The 15,411-nt window shown below is 34.7% G+C and overlaps 1 protein-coding gene across 1 annotated transcript in view; it reads right to left on the minus strand.

The window, feature by feature from the left end:
* LOC122799352 (transmembrane protein 132B-like) overlaps positions 1–15,411 on the minus strand; it is a 2,948,958-nt gene that overhangs the window by 505,815 nt on the left and 2,427,732 nt on the right. The gene's annotated exons all lie outside the window — the stretch shown is intronic.

Raw genomic sequence — 15,411 nt, forward strand, 5'->3', positions numbered from 1 at the left:
CAATTCTAAGGTTATGCTCTTTGCTGATGACATATTATTAAAATTATCCAATAAAAAAGAGACATTAGAAGAATTAGATATGTTAATTGACACATTTTACAGAACTTCAGGACTCCATTTCAATAAATCAAAATCAAATTTTTTTATTTTTAAATAAAAAAAAGAATTGCAAGACGAAGGGGAATCATGTTATAGGGAAACAAGAATCTACCTTAAAATATCTAGGAATTGAGTTATGCAAAGATAATAATGAATTAGTCTCAAAAAACTACAATAATATCATCCATACAATTAAAATCTCTGTGGAAAAGTGGAACAAAGCAATATTAACATTTGAAGCTAGACTACAGTTAATAAAAATGGTTTTACTACCCAAGATTCTATATATAGCTTTGGCAATACAACTGTTACCAGAAAGGAATATACTCAAAGAAATAAACTCATGCCTAATAAAATTTGTATGGTTTCCCAAAAGAAACAAAATAGCTTTAATACATCATATCAGACCATGGAAACAGGGAGGATTAAACTTTCATGATATAGAAACATATATAAAAGCATCAATTTCTAAAACAATATCAGACTGGATAAGTCCAAATTATTCTGCAAATTGGGAAGAATTACTAACTTTAATATCAATAAATGAATTTGATTTACAAAAAAAAAAATTCAAACAGATAAAAACAATTTGCCATGACACATATGTATTAGTATGCAATATAACATAACTAAGCCCACTAAAACTCATATGATTAATTATTACAGTGACTCATTTAGGAAAATTTGTTTTATCTTTTTTTATTTTACATTTGTTTACCGGGATGGTCCGAATGGACAAGGTCTACTTACAGTGGAGGCCCGGGAAGAAAAGCTCCACTTAATTAATACAACAGACAATGATAATAATACATAATGTAAAGTAAAGACTTTGCTATTGAGCAGTATTTTGTGCATAATAGAACAGTAAGCAAAGAAAGATCATAGGTTCATAGGTAGGTACTAGGCTATCGGTCCAAGGGCCTAAGTAAGGCTAGCCAACAAAGTTCCCTGGAATATATATATCAGCAATATATATAAGTGAATATTAAGTTAGTCATCAAAATATACAGAGATCACAACATTTCCAAATGTCAAGGGATATCATTTGTTACTTCCATTTTTATTGAGGGTCTGATAATTGGAGAGAAGAGAGAAAGATGGTGGTAGCATATACTTGGATGAAGTGACAAATGGACATAGCCAAGAACTAACAATATGAGCCTTAAAGAAGTTTTTGAATTGTTTGGTATTAGGTGCAGAAGTCACCGAGGAAGGGAGATTATTCCAACTTTTTGCTATACTGTGAGAAAACAGAACTTTACCTGCTGTGTTGTTGGCTGTGGAGAAGGAGAGGAGTGATTTGTTGGCAGAGTGGAGTGGTTGATGTGGAATGTAGTTAGTCAGTAGTTCCCTAAGGGCTGGAGTTTTTTCAGGATATTTTAGGTTGTTATAAGCTATGACTAGTTGGTGGTAGGTTAATAAGTGAGGGAGCTCAAGCCACTGAAGTTGCCTAAGAGGTATACAATGGTGTGTTCTAAAGAGGGAATTTTTTGCAAACCTGGTGATTTTGTTATAACACGACTCAAGTTTCTCCGGGTCAGATTTTCTTACATAGGTGAGAATAGGTGCTGCATACATGAGTGTGGAAAGGAGGTGGGTTTGAGCTAGGGTGACCCAAGCTTGCTCTGATAGAAAGTCTTTTTGTCTGTATAGGGACCCCATTTTTTTGTGTACCTTTTTAATAGTTTGAGAGATATGGATATCAAAGTGCAGGTTGTTATCTACTTCGATGCCAAGCAGCTTGGTGTGGAGAGAGGGTGAAATGACAGTTCCATTATTGGAGGAGATAGACAAGGAGAGTAGAGTGGTTTTTGATTTGTTTGGGATAAAGAGAAGTAGTTTCGTTTTGTTGGGATTTAAGATAAATTGAATATCTGTGATCTACCTTTCTACTGAGGCAAAAGATTCCTGCAAATATAGATTTAAAAATCTGGTTTGATCTTTTAACACCATTCATAGTTACAAAGAGCTATCCACATAAAATATAAAGAGAAATAATTAATTATTGGGAACAGAAAGGATTTGTTGTTGGTTTCAATGTATGAAAGGACTAAAAGTTCTGGATATGCAAACAATAGAAACAACATACAAAATTCCACAACTAGACTGGCTAACTATGCAAAGCATTTTGACATATTCACAAGATTTATGCAGAATAATTGTTAATTCTTCATTTAAAGAAATACCTAAACTTATGAAATGCTTATATGAAATCATCAATAATGATTATGACATGGGAAATAATATTTCAAAATTCTACAAGATATTGATAAATTATAAAACAATACCCAAATCCTCATACTGGAATTATATAATAAAAGGACACTCAATAGAGCTAACTGAAGAAACTAAATCAAGTATTTTATTATCAATAAAACATACATCCTTTGCACAATACTGGAAAGGTTTTCATTGGAAATGCATGCACAGAGCATTCTTAACTCCAGACAGAATTACAAAAATTAATTCTTCCACAAAGGGAATATGTTGGAGGTGTGAGCAAATACACAATGCAGATTGGAATCGCATTTTTTGTTAACTGTGTTAAAATTAAGCCATTTTGGAATGGTATTAAAAACTTTTTACAAGCTTTATTTAATGAATTGTTTAACTTATCTAAAACTCTCGCATTATTAAATGTATATGTAGGTCCTCATTTGAATGAGTCAAATATGTATCTAGCATGGACAATACTTGCAATCTCAAGGAAGTGTACAACAAGAAGATGGAATACAAACACAATACCGACTTTGGAAGACTTCTACAGCCTACTGAAGACCACAGCATTGTTGGAAATTAAAATTAAAGAATTAAGGATTCATCCTAAGTAATTTATTAACAATCCATGAAAAAAAGCCTTATCACTGATTGACACTTTACAATAACTGAACAGATACACTCTGATAACTGGATTGTTATACCTATAAAGTAATTGTATATATTGAGCTCTGATATAATGTCAGGCTGATGTAAATAGTGTACATAGTTATTTTAGATGTTATATACAAATATTATGGAATTTATTCAACTGTATTTGTAAAAATAAAAAAGAAATTTGAGGAAAAAAAATAATTGAGGGTAAAGATTAATACTCTATACATCTTCCTAGCCCTGATATTGTAACACTGGACTTCGCAGGCTATTACTCTGAGAAATGGAGTAATGCTACAAGAGAGAAAAGAAAAGAAGAGAATGATTTGTTGAAGTTTACAATCAAAAATTGCTACGTCAATGAGCATTACAGTGCTTGTATGTGAGTGGAAAATGCCATTCCAGGTTTGTGCCAAGCTCTGAAAGTGTTAATGCAATGTTCAAACATGGAGATTTGCAGGGTTGCACTGCAGGTAACATAAATGACAATTTTCTCACATCTTTGCTGTAGCTGTACCAGTCCTTTCTTAATTTTGGTGTGCTATTTGAGCAGTTAGTAAGAAAATTTATAAAAGGTGGTAAGCATAGTTATTTGTCAGGTAGTGTAGAGGTTATATTGTAACTTTTGCACTCATCAAATAGGATAAGTAAAGGAAAACAGAAAAAAATTAATATCATACTGAAACAGTTGAACAATAACTGTTGTGACAATTGCCATTTATATAGCTTTTATAAGATCTTAAATCATATCTTGACTTTTGAAACTCATAGAGAAAAAGTATGCAGTGGCATACAACTATCAGAGATTATGAATGCCCACAATGATAAGTTTCCACTGAAATTTATTTAACATTTGTTTACTGGGAAAGTCCGACTTGGAACAAAGCCAATTTTCAGTGGAGGCCCAAGAAGAAACACTTCAGATGCATGTCTTTATAACATGGGAGAAAACTGGAGCATGCAGAGGAAACCCACACGGATGCAGGGGGAACATGCAGAATCCACACAGAAGGAACCCCAGCTGAGAATCAAACCGGACAGCCTCTTGCTGTAAGGTGATAACACAACCACTGCACAACTGTGCCATTCAATTCAAAGCCAAACCAGTTCAAAGCATCCAGTGATTTTTCCATTTGCACATCTTCAATCATTCTGCTTTTTGGTTTCAGAAATACAATTGCTTCCACACCTCCCACATAAATACTTCATTTGTATATATAACATGTGCAGAATACATCCTTATACTGTTGATATTGGAACAGAAGTAATAATAATATTTATTCCTCTAAACTGGGATTACTGGGAAGTACGATGTCTCCTTCCACACAATGTAGACACAAATACAATAAAGTACCTTAGGTGAAGATAAAGTTGTATATTTGTCTGAATACCTTGAATCCCCATCTAAGTGCATTCTATAGCTGGGCATCACTACACGGAAACCTAATTCATTTACTAGAATCACCATCTAAGTGCATATTCTATAGCTGGGCATTATTACATAGAAATCTAATTCATTTACTAGAATCACCATCTAAGTGCATATTCTATAGCTGGGCATAGCAATCTACTTAATAGCAATCTAATTAATTTACTAGAATCACCACCTAAGTGCATATTCTATAGCATGGGAATTACTACATTGTAACCTAATTAATGTACTAGAATCGCCATCTAAGTGCATATTTTAAAACTGAATAAAATCAATCCAACACAAAGGTACAGGAACAGAGATTGGTGGGGCAATACAGTCCACATACACTATTCCAACCACTTCTGGTTTCCAGTCAACACTATCAGATTAGGCATATAGGCACTCGGTTTTCTAAAATTCAGTGAGAACCCGGTGGAAGAGATATCACCATAGTCTAATCGCAACTGTATATTACGTGCGAACATTTTTTTGTGGACTGTATTGCCCCGCCAATCTCTGTTCCTGTACCTTTGTGTTAGATTGATTTTATTCATTTATATATTCAGGATTCGGGACTCTTGGGCGACAGTTTGAGTTTGTTGTTTTTTCATATTTTATAACTGGCCATCTCTACATATTAATCTAATTAATTTACTAGAATCACCATCAAAGTACATATGCTGTAGCTGTGCATCACTACCTAGTAATCTAATTAATTTACTAGAATCACCATCTAAGTACATATTCTATAGCTCGGCATCACTATATAGTAATTTAATTAATTTACTAGAATCATCATCTAAGTGCATATTGTATAGCTGGGCATTACTACATAGTAACCTAATTAATTTACTAGAATCACCATCTAAGTGCATATCGCTGGGCATCACTGCATAGAAATGTAATTACTTTACTAGAATCGCCCTCTAAATGCATATTCTATAGCTGAGCATCACTAGATAGGAAACTAATTAATTTACTAGAATCACCATCTAAGTGTATATTCTATAGCTGGGCATCACTACATTGCAATCTAATTAATTTGCTACAATCACCATCTAAGTGCATATTCTATAGCTGGGCATAACTACATAGTAATCTAATTAATTTACTAGAATCACCATCTAAGTGCACTTTCTATAGGTGCGCATTACTACATAGTAATTTAATTAATTTACTACAACCACCATCTAAGTGCATATTCTGTTTAGTAGAATCACCGTCTAAGTGTATTCTATAGCTGGGCATAACTACATAGTAATCTAATTAACTTACTACAGTCAACATCTAAGTGCATTCTATAGCTGGACGCCACTACATAGTAATTTAATTAATTTACTAGAATCACCATCTAAGTGCATACTCTACAGCTGGGCATTACTACATAGTAATCTGATTAATTTACTAGAATCACCATCTAAGTGTATATTCAACAGCTGGGCATCGCTACATAGTCATCTAATAAATTTACTAGAATCCTTATCTAAGTACATATGCTATAGCTGGGCATCTCTACATAGAAATCTAATTAAAGTACTAGAATCACCATCTAACTGCATATTCTATACCTGGGCATGACTACATAGTAATCTAATTAATTTACTAGAATCACCTTCAAAGTGCATATTGCTGGGCATCACTACAGAGAAGTCTAATTAATTTACTAGAATCACCACCCTATGTGCATATTCTATAGCTGGGCATCAATGTATAGTAATCTAATTAATCTAGTAGAATGACCATCTAAGTGCATATTGTGCAGCTGGGCATCACTATATAGTAATCTGATTAATTTACTAGAATAACCATCTAAGTGCATATTCTATAGCTGGGCGTCACCACATAGTAATTTAATTAATTTTCTATACTCACCATCTACGTTTATATTCTATAGCTGGGCATCACTACATAGTACTCTAATTAATTTACTAGAATCACCATCTAAGTGCATACACTATAGCTGGGCATCTCTACATAGTAATCTAATTCATTTACTAGAAGCACCTACTTAATTCATATTCTATAGCTGGGCATCACTACCTAATAATCTAATTAAGTTACTAGAATCACCATCTAAGTGAATATGCTATAGCTGGGAATCACTACATAGTAAAAGACTTTCGGATTTTCACAGTTAGGGGTCGCCATAGGAGATCAGCGGTCCGCTATTGATTGGCAGTGGAGTTTTAGGGTGTCAAGTTGCCAGCCCATTGCCCAACCTTCAGAGAAGGCACTCATACTCACTCCCCTGCCTGCATGTCTTTTAAACTTCGATCAACCACAGGGAGGACATGCAGATTCCACACAAAAGGAACACCAGCTGAGAATTGAACTGAAGAACCTCTTGTTGTGAAACAACAAGTAATCTTATTAATTTATTCAAATCACCATCTATGTGCATTTTCTACAGCTGGGCATCACTACATAGTAATTTCATTAATTTACTACAATCACCATCTAAGTGCATATACTATTTAGTAGAATCACCATCTAAATGCATATCTCTGGGCATCACTATATAGTAATCTAATTCATTTACTAGAATAATCATCTAAGTGCATACTCTATAGCTGGGCATAACTACATAGTAATCTAATTCATTTACTAGAATCATCATCTAAGCCCATATTCTATAGCTGGGCATCACTACATAGACATCTAGTTTAGTAGAATCACCACCTTAGTGCATGTTCTGTAGCTGGGCATCACTACATAGTAATCTAATTAATTTACTAGAATCGCCATGTAAGTATATATTCTATAGCTGGGCATCACTACATAGAAATCTAATTAATTTGCTAGAATCACCACCTCAGTGCATATTCTATACCTGGGCATCACTACATAGTAATCTAATTAATTTACTAGAATCATCATCTAAGTGCATATCGCTGGGCATCACTATATAGAAATCTAATTAATTCACTAGAATCACCACTTATGGGTATATTCTATAGCTGGACATCACTACCTAGTAATGTAATTAATTTACTAGAATCACTACCTATCTACATATTCTATAGTTGGGCATCACTACATAGTAATTTAATTAATTTACTAGAATCACCATCTAACTACATATTCTATAGCTGGGCATCACTACACAGTAATCTAATTAAGTTACTAGAATCACCATCTAAGTGCATTTTCTATAGCTGGGCATCACTACATAGCAATTTAATTTACTACAATCACCATGTATGTGCATATTCTTTTTAGTAGAATCACCATCTAAGTGTATATCTCTGGGAATCACTACATAGTAATCGAATTAATTTACTACAATCACCATCTAAGTGCATGTTGCTCGTCATCACTAAATAGTAATGTAATTTATTTACTAGAATCACCACCTAAGTGTATATTCTATCACTGGGCATTGCTACATAGTAACCTAATTCATTTACTAGAATCATCATCTAAGTGCATAATCTGTAGCTGGGCATCATTACTTATTAATCTAATTAATTTACTAGAAACACCTTCTAGATGCATATCGCTGGGCATCACTACATAGTAATCTAATTAATTTACTAGAGTCGTCATCTTAGCCCATATTCTATAGCTGGGCATCACTACATAGTAATCTAATTAATTTACTAGAATAATCATCTAAGTGCATAATCTACAGCTGGGCATTACTACATATTAATCTAATTCATTTACTAGAATCACCTTCTAACTGCATATTGAGTCGCATTTCTACATAGTAATCTAAATAATTTACTAGAATCATCATCTAAGTGCATAATCTATAGCTGGGCATAACTACATAGCAATCTAATTAATTTTCTAGAATCACCATGTAAGTGCTTTTTCTATAGCTGTGCATCACTACATAGTAATCTAATTAATTTAGTAGAATGCTTCAAATGGTTTCAGAGAAAGGTGGGGTAGGATGGTTGCAGAGTGCATCTTTGGGATCAAGACACCAATGGTCTAATTTGAATAAAATGTCAGTATAGTGATAGGGCATCCATTTCACTTGAAACTCTTATGTCTTATAATACTTTGGAGTGTTGCACTGCAAATTGGGGAAGAAATACAGCTTTCTTCTGCAGAGAAAAATGGATGATGCCTCACCTTTCTTATTGGAGAAGAAGAACTCATGATTATCTGGGTATTTTGATGGATGTTATGGAGATGGAGGGTTTATAGATTGAAGGAGAAAGGAGATAACGTAGAAGAGTTTCTGTTATCAATATTTGGTTAAGAGATAGCTCTTGGAGATTGTTGTTTGTCTGAATTTTTGGAATGGCTTGCTTGCCTGGAAGTACTTCACAAGGTTTTGGGAATGATTTCTGTAATCTGTAGCTTTATCTGTGGTGGTTTAAAGTATAAATTTAGGTCTTTGAAAAACTTATAGTTGGTTTAAATTAAAAACTTTTGAACAAGAGCTCTGTATCCGGGGTGTGAAGATTTTCTCATCAAAAGTCAAATTGTGACAAAATTCTTCTGGAAGAATAGTACAAAGTAAAGGCTCAAAAACATGTATGTGGGAAGCTGGCATAATGGTTAATGCATTTACCTTACAAAGAATTAGGTTAATTTGCTATGCTTAAAAGGCCCATAACTGCAGTTAGCCTAGTACTAGCCTATGAACCCAAAACAATTCTGAACATATTTCATGCTGCTTTTAGAGGGAGGTTGGCATAACGGTTAAAATATTTGCCTTACAGACAAAAGTTTCTGGGTTTGATTCTCACATGGGTTAATTGGCTTAGGCTTAAAAAGGCCAGCAAGGGCAGTTAGCCTAGAATGAATCTGTGGAAATGAATGCAATTTATTTTTGAATGAGGTTTTTGGAATAGGATTCATTGAGTTGAGGCTATAAGTAAGGGCGATGATACAGTCAGAGAGACTTAGAGATGAGTAACTTGAGTGAAGTAGGTATATGAAAAATGAAAGGTCCTACATTGTTATATAGGGAAAATAAAATTTAGATAGAGTGGAGGCTGTCAGAGATAGGGGATGTTTATCTAGGGTTAAGGTACAGTGAAGAATCTAGATATTCTTGAAATATGATTTCAGTGAGGGCTTGAAAAGGTTGGCTTTGTAATCTGTTAGATGGAGATGGATAGACAGTCCTAGATTTCAGCAACATAAAGTTAAGGGAGTTACAGTGGGAAGGGGACGGAGGTCAGGCATTTATCAGAGGATCAAAGTTTTCTAGTAACAGTATACCTCCAAAGAAAATTCTTAAGGGATGGGGAGGTCTGGAATGTGTAAAATTATATCTACTATTTTGAGTTGGCAGTAGATGAAGTGATGTAGATTTTTCAAGTCAATTGAGTTGTTTATGGTGTTGCACATGGGGGTTCTCTGGTTTACATTAGTAGCAAACTTAGCTATTTTATTGTAGCACTGCTCAGGTTTTGCAGAATGGGCTAAATGTAAATTTATCAAGATGTGGGCAGCATGTGAAAATACTGGAAGTAACTATTCATTTGCTGTGTGCTTGCAAGAGAACTGTTAAATAGGATTTTGTCCTACATTGCAGTTAAATTTGAGATTTTCATTAATAATGACTGCCGGGAGTTTTTATTGGAAACAGATGCAATGACTGTAATACTGCTGGAAAGAAGGGTAAAATTAACTTTTATGCTGTACTTTGAAATGGGGGTGGACAAAATTAGCTTATTTTGTAGGGTTTAATACAAAGTCGGACTGTTTGTTCCAGACTTCAATGAAGGTTAAAGAAGGCTGGGTAATATTCTGAAGCTCAAGAATTGTTTTGACTGTGCATATAATTGTTGAATTGCCAGCATACTGGACAATAGCTAATTTAATGGCACCAAGATGAAAACTGTTGCTGAATATGCTGAAAAGGAGGGGTCAAGTATTCAGCCTTGATGGACTCCAACTTTTATTTGAAGAAAGGTGCATTTGGGTTGTTGCTGTTTTATACACCATGTCTTATTACTGAGGTAGGAATTACAACATTCTAGGACTTTGAGAGACAGACCAGCGAATGAGGGTTAACAGAGTAGTTTGCAGCAACAGACTACACCAAAAGCTTTTGGTAGGTCAGGAAAGTATGATGATGCAAGATAACTGACATTTCTGCATTTGAGAATGACATCAAGGAAATATATAAAAGAATTTTCAAGCATAGATGAGTATGTTGTCAATACAGGTAAATAAATATGAAGTGCAGAAGGGAGCAATTCTGTGCACATTGCAGGTAATGAGAAAAGTGTGCTTGGCAAACATCATAAATTGAAGCATTAGTAATTTCATGACCTTTAATTGTAGCCTGACATAGGAATGTGGCCCTTTCCTGTTAAAGTACTAGAAATCCTAATCATTTGAAGAAACAAAGCAGACACAGAAACCAGTATCTCCTTATTTATCCTAATGACTTGTCCTAGTTACTGCTACAATGTAAGACAGCAGAGTTGGGCAGGTCACATTACACTATTCCAAGCGAAAGTCCGTATTTCATGCTATAGGATCTGCAGGCAATCTGAAGCAAGCTGAGAAATACACTTTCTCCATTATGTCCTGTATCTGCTACATGGCTACATTCCACTGGATTGTGCCTTGTAAAGTGTATGATGTGGTTGCCCAAAAAGCATCCTCACTATATGCTCAGCAGACTTCTATCGACACTTAAAAGCACAGATTCTTCCATGAGATACGTTTTCTGTCAAGGAGAGATAGCCCAGTAACTCTGTATTCGATCTTCATTACTCTAACTTGTACTCATAATCCCATCCCTTTTGCAACCCTACCAAAAGCTTGTTACATTTCCTTCACTTCCTGAATGGAATCTGAATAGTTTCTCCAGAATCAGAGTTTCAAGTCCCACATGAAGTTTTCTTTACCATTACACTGGCATATGATTTCTTATGGTGGCTGATGAGCATGATGTCTGTTCAAAGGGAAAAATCCTATAACCCTCCTGACCTTCTTTTTGCGTTTTGCTTTTATACTTATTTTTTAAGTGAGGTCATCAATCTACTTTGCTTGTCAAGCAGTATTGCCCCCAACTTTGCTGCTGCTTTGAAAAGGATGGTTAACTATAGCACTCCCAACATCCATCAACATACTTAATTTATGGTTTGAATTTATCCATACATGTAGCCTTTCCAATTTGGAACTAATTAACTACTGTAGACACCTCATCTACAGATGCATTCAGTCCTACCAGTTACATCTTGCACTGTCTATCCAAGGGGGCACTGTTGACTGGGTTACGTAGGTAATATTTATATGTACAGAGTAGAAGATGTTTAACAACTCAGTCTTGTACAGACTGCTTAGCAGTGACCTGTTTCTGGCATACAAAGCCATGTCAGACCCAGCCTTGATGAAGCTGCTGCATATCTGTAAGTCAAACTCCACTTACTCAACCAACATGCAAGGCCTCAACTTGGTCTGTGACATTAACAGAACTTGTTGGCAGGATAGATTTGTGTCCCAAAGACTCCACTACCTGTGGAATAGACTCCAGTCCATGTCAAGCAGAGTACCTCACTAGCCTTCTTTAAGAGGAACCTGGATGACTGGATGGGAAACAGAAAATACATCCCTGAGATCCCACCTGTGTCCCTGCTGGAGAGGGGAAACAGGTGCTGACTTTGTGGAAACATGGGTAAAATTCTTAGCTAGGCTTATAAGGACCACTGGTCCAACAGCCTATTATTGTCCTATGAACCTATGAACACAATAGCTACCATCATGTTGGTATGAATGTTGTAAATAAAGAGTGAACATAGTACATTAGATTAATTACTGATTTTGTTGGTGGTATTTTTTTGCTGAGCAAGTCATTCATGACAACAGGGATGTTCTTCTAGGCAACAGTACTATTGCTGAATATGTTAGATGTAGCCATAGTTTTATACACAAGAAAAGGGGGAATCTGACAGAAGTTTGAAACACATGTGGAAGTATGCTCCTTACTAATAGAGCTGGATAATATAGGAATTATTGCCAACATCCATAAACAACATTTACACTACATCAGAAGACTGAGATTTTCTTTAATGCAAATTTGCTTAACTTTATGTGTTGCAAGTGTGCTTAAAGCAGCATAGCTTTATTTGTATGGAGCTACAACCTGAGCTATGCTTTATGTTGTAGCTTGACCAACAGACTCCTCTCATGCCTCTGAGCTGGGTCGTAAAAGTACCCCACCACTTATAAATGTTTCAAATAATGTTTTACAGCATCCAAATTATGAAATAAATATTTTTATACATGAATGCAGGTTGTCAAAGTAAAGCATTTGGGTGTATTATCAGTTACCCCATTCCTGTTTTATATAGGAAAGACAGAAAATAGCTTACATACTAGTAGGATGGAATATCATAGAGATGTTAAAAATACAAATCTGAAAATCTTGGTAGTTAAACATATTTGTAAAACAGTACCTGAATGATGGCTATTCAAGTTTCTACAGATTGTTCTCAGATATTTTCGGGTCTATATTATAACATTGAAGTCTTAAAACTTTGAATGTTATAATATCAAACCCATTCGATCGAAAGACTCTAAAATCGAACACTCAGAATAACGAATTTTTTCCCAAGGAAAAATTTTGCTGTTCCGACAAACATACACACAACACAAGCACACCAAAATAATCCACACACATACATTTCACAAAACCCTACACTAAACCATACATACACTACTAGCTATCCACTTACATTAGCCCATCCCTAACCCTAAGGTCCGTAACTACCGCACACTCACCTTACCCACTCTCTAACCCTAAGGTCCCTAACTATCGCACACTCACCTTACCCGCTCCCTAACCCTAAAGTCCCTATCGCACACTCACCTTACCCACTCCCTAACCCTAAGGTCCCTATTGCACACTCACCTTCATTCACACACTTACCTTAACCTGGTCCGTAACCTTTGCTCCACAGTCAAGGATATAGCGAAGCTGCAGAAATGACCCACCGAATACTTTCCCTAGGAAAGTATTCGATATTCTGCAGCTTCGCTATTTTCAGTGTTCCTGCATAGGGTTCGATATTATAACATTAGAAGTTTTAAGACTTTGATGTTATAATATAGACCCATATTTTCAAGCGGGAAATTATGTTAAGGAATTATATATCAACAGTAAATAGCAGACAGTAATAGATGCTGTGTGTGGCTTTGGATTAAATTATGCTATATTAATTAAACTGTTTCTACAAAAATGAAGTAATGTATTAATTTTACTAATTCAGCAAAATTATATTAACTAATAAAGGAATATGTTGAAAATAACTGTAATGAGCTATGTTGTTGAATATGTTAAAATATTGTGTTGGTAACCAAAGAAATATTTAGTGTACTTAGTCTGAAAGTATATTTATATATGAATTGATTACTTCAATAAGCAATTTTAATATTCATTCATCATTTTATAAACAAACTATGTATTACATTTTATTGTGGACTATACTCATAATTTGCTTGTGAAGCTGTCCTGGGAGTTTTTTTCTTGGAAGATAGGATGATAATCTATTTGATGCCCTATAAGAAATGTATAAAAGAAAGATCCTAGGGATAGATTGATATTGGTGGTGTGGCTTTAGGGTTCATCTCACAGGTTTAACATGAGTCTAATATTCAAACTGCAAGTTTAACACTAGCTCAGATAAACAAGTGTATGCAAGCCTTTCTTCTGAAATATTGCCCTCTATTACAGATATATGCAAATAAAGCTATGTGCTTTAAGCAAATTTGCATTATGAATTCTCAGACTTTTGAGGTGCTATAAAAATATTTAAGCATGATGGCAATAATTACTATATTATACACCTTCCTTTAAAACATATGTTATGTAAATAAAATAAATGTAATATGAAGGTATTACACAATGAAAAAGAGTTACCATATTTCATATGAGGCATCACCAAACCTTACAACATAACACTCATCCTGTCTCTTCAGTTATTTGAAAATGCCTCCACTCGTACAGTTTATATGTATACACAGTTTTATGGTTCTACACAAAGAAAGCATATTAACCAGTGATCAGGGCTGACCTTTTAAAGATCCTTACTAACAGAGTTGACATTAAATTTAAATCTTAAAAACAAGGATGGTTATAAATTACTTCCCATATTTCTTTTATTTTTTTGATATCATATGATTGGAGTACTGTGAATATGATCTGAACTTTGGAAAAGAGGGCGGTACTTAAATTATACTGAAAGGTTTTAAAGGCCAGCCTCATATACATTCCATTTTCAACAAACTGACTGGGTCCTCACGTCAGCCTGATACTTATTATCTGATAAGGGTAGAGTTAGTCAACATTTTCATCATCTAAACAAGTTCCTTTATTTCAGTATGATGCAGGCCACTTGAAAATGGGGAGACATGCTAACACGTCCTTATTGCTACAGACATAATGATTTTTGACATATGAAGAAGCCTCATGCTTTCTGTTGTTAAATTCTAGCAGGAATAGCCTTCCAACATAAGATCAGTCCCTATGAACTCTCTTTTTAATCTACCCTTTAAGCATGTTCCAAATCCATTTAATCCCAGTACTCATTACAAATTATACAATGTACGTCATCAGACCACAGTACTAGGTCAAATGTGCAAATGGGAATAAATAACTCTTAACTAACCAGTGTTGTGCAGTGAACACCATTTAAGTATGTAAGGTGATATAAGCCATGTTATACCAATTCTTAAAGTAGTTCATCTTTTTAACAGTTGCCTGTGAATTTTTTCTCCACTTGATAAAAATGCAGATTCATTAAACGTACAATGTATATAACCGTGAAACACATAAGGAGGAATAAAGTTATATAGTATATTACAATAAACCAACAGCAGTGCAGTATCATTTCAATGTCAGGATGAGCAGTTAGCATAATGTCCCTTGTGGGACAAATGTCATATGAGAGGTAACTATAGATAATTACATTTTACTTCCACCACATATTCTGCTTAACGTAAATCCTTTCATCGCTATCTTCCTGTTTTAAGGAAGAACGCTGCCTACACAAATAGATGCAAACACATTAAATACTTTACTAGTAATGATACAGTGGTAAATACTG

This window comes from Protopterus annectens, chromosome 4.part0, assembly GCF_019279795.1.
Source record: "Protopterus annectens isolate FY-2018-M chromosome 4.part0, PAN1.0, whole genome shotgun sequence".
Lineage (NCBI taxonomy): Eukaryota > Metazoa > Chordata > Ceratodontiformes > Protopteridae > Protopterus > Protopterus annectens.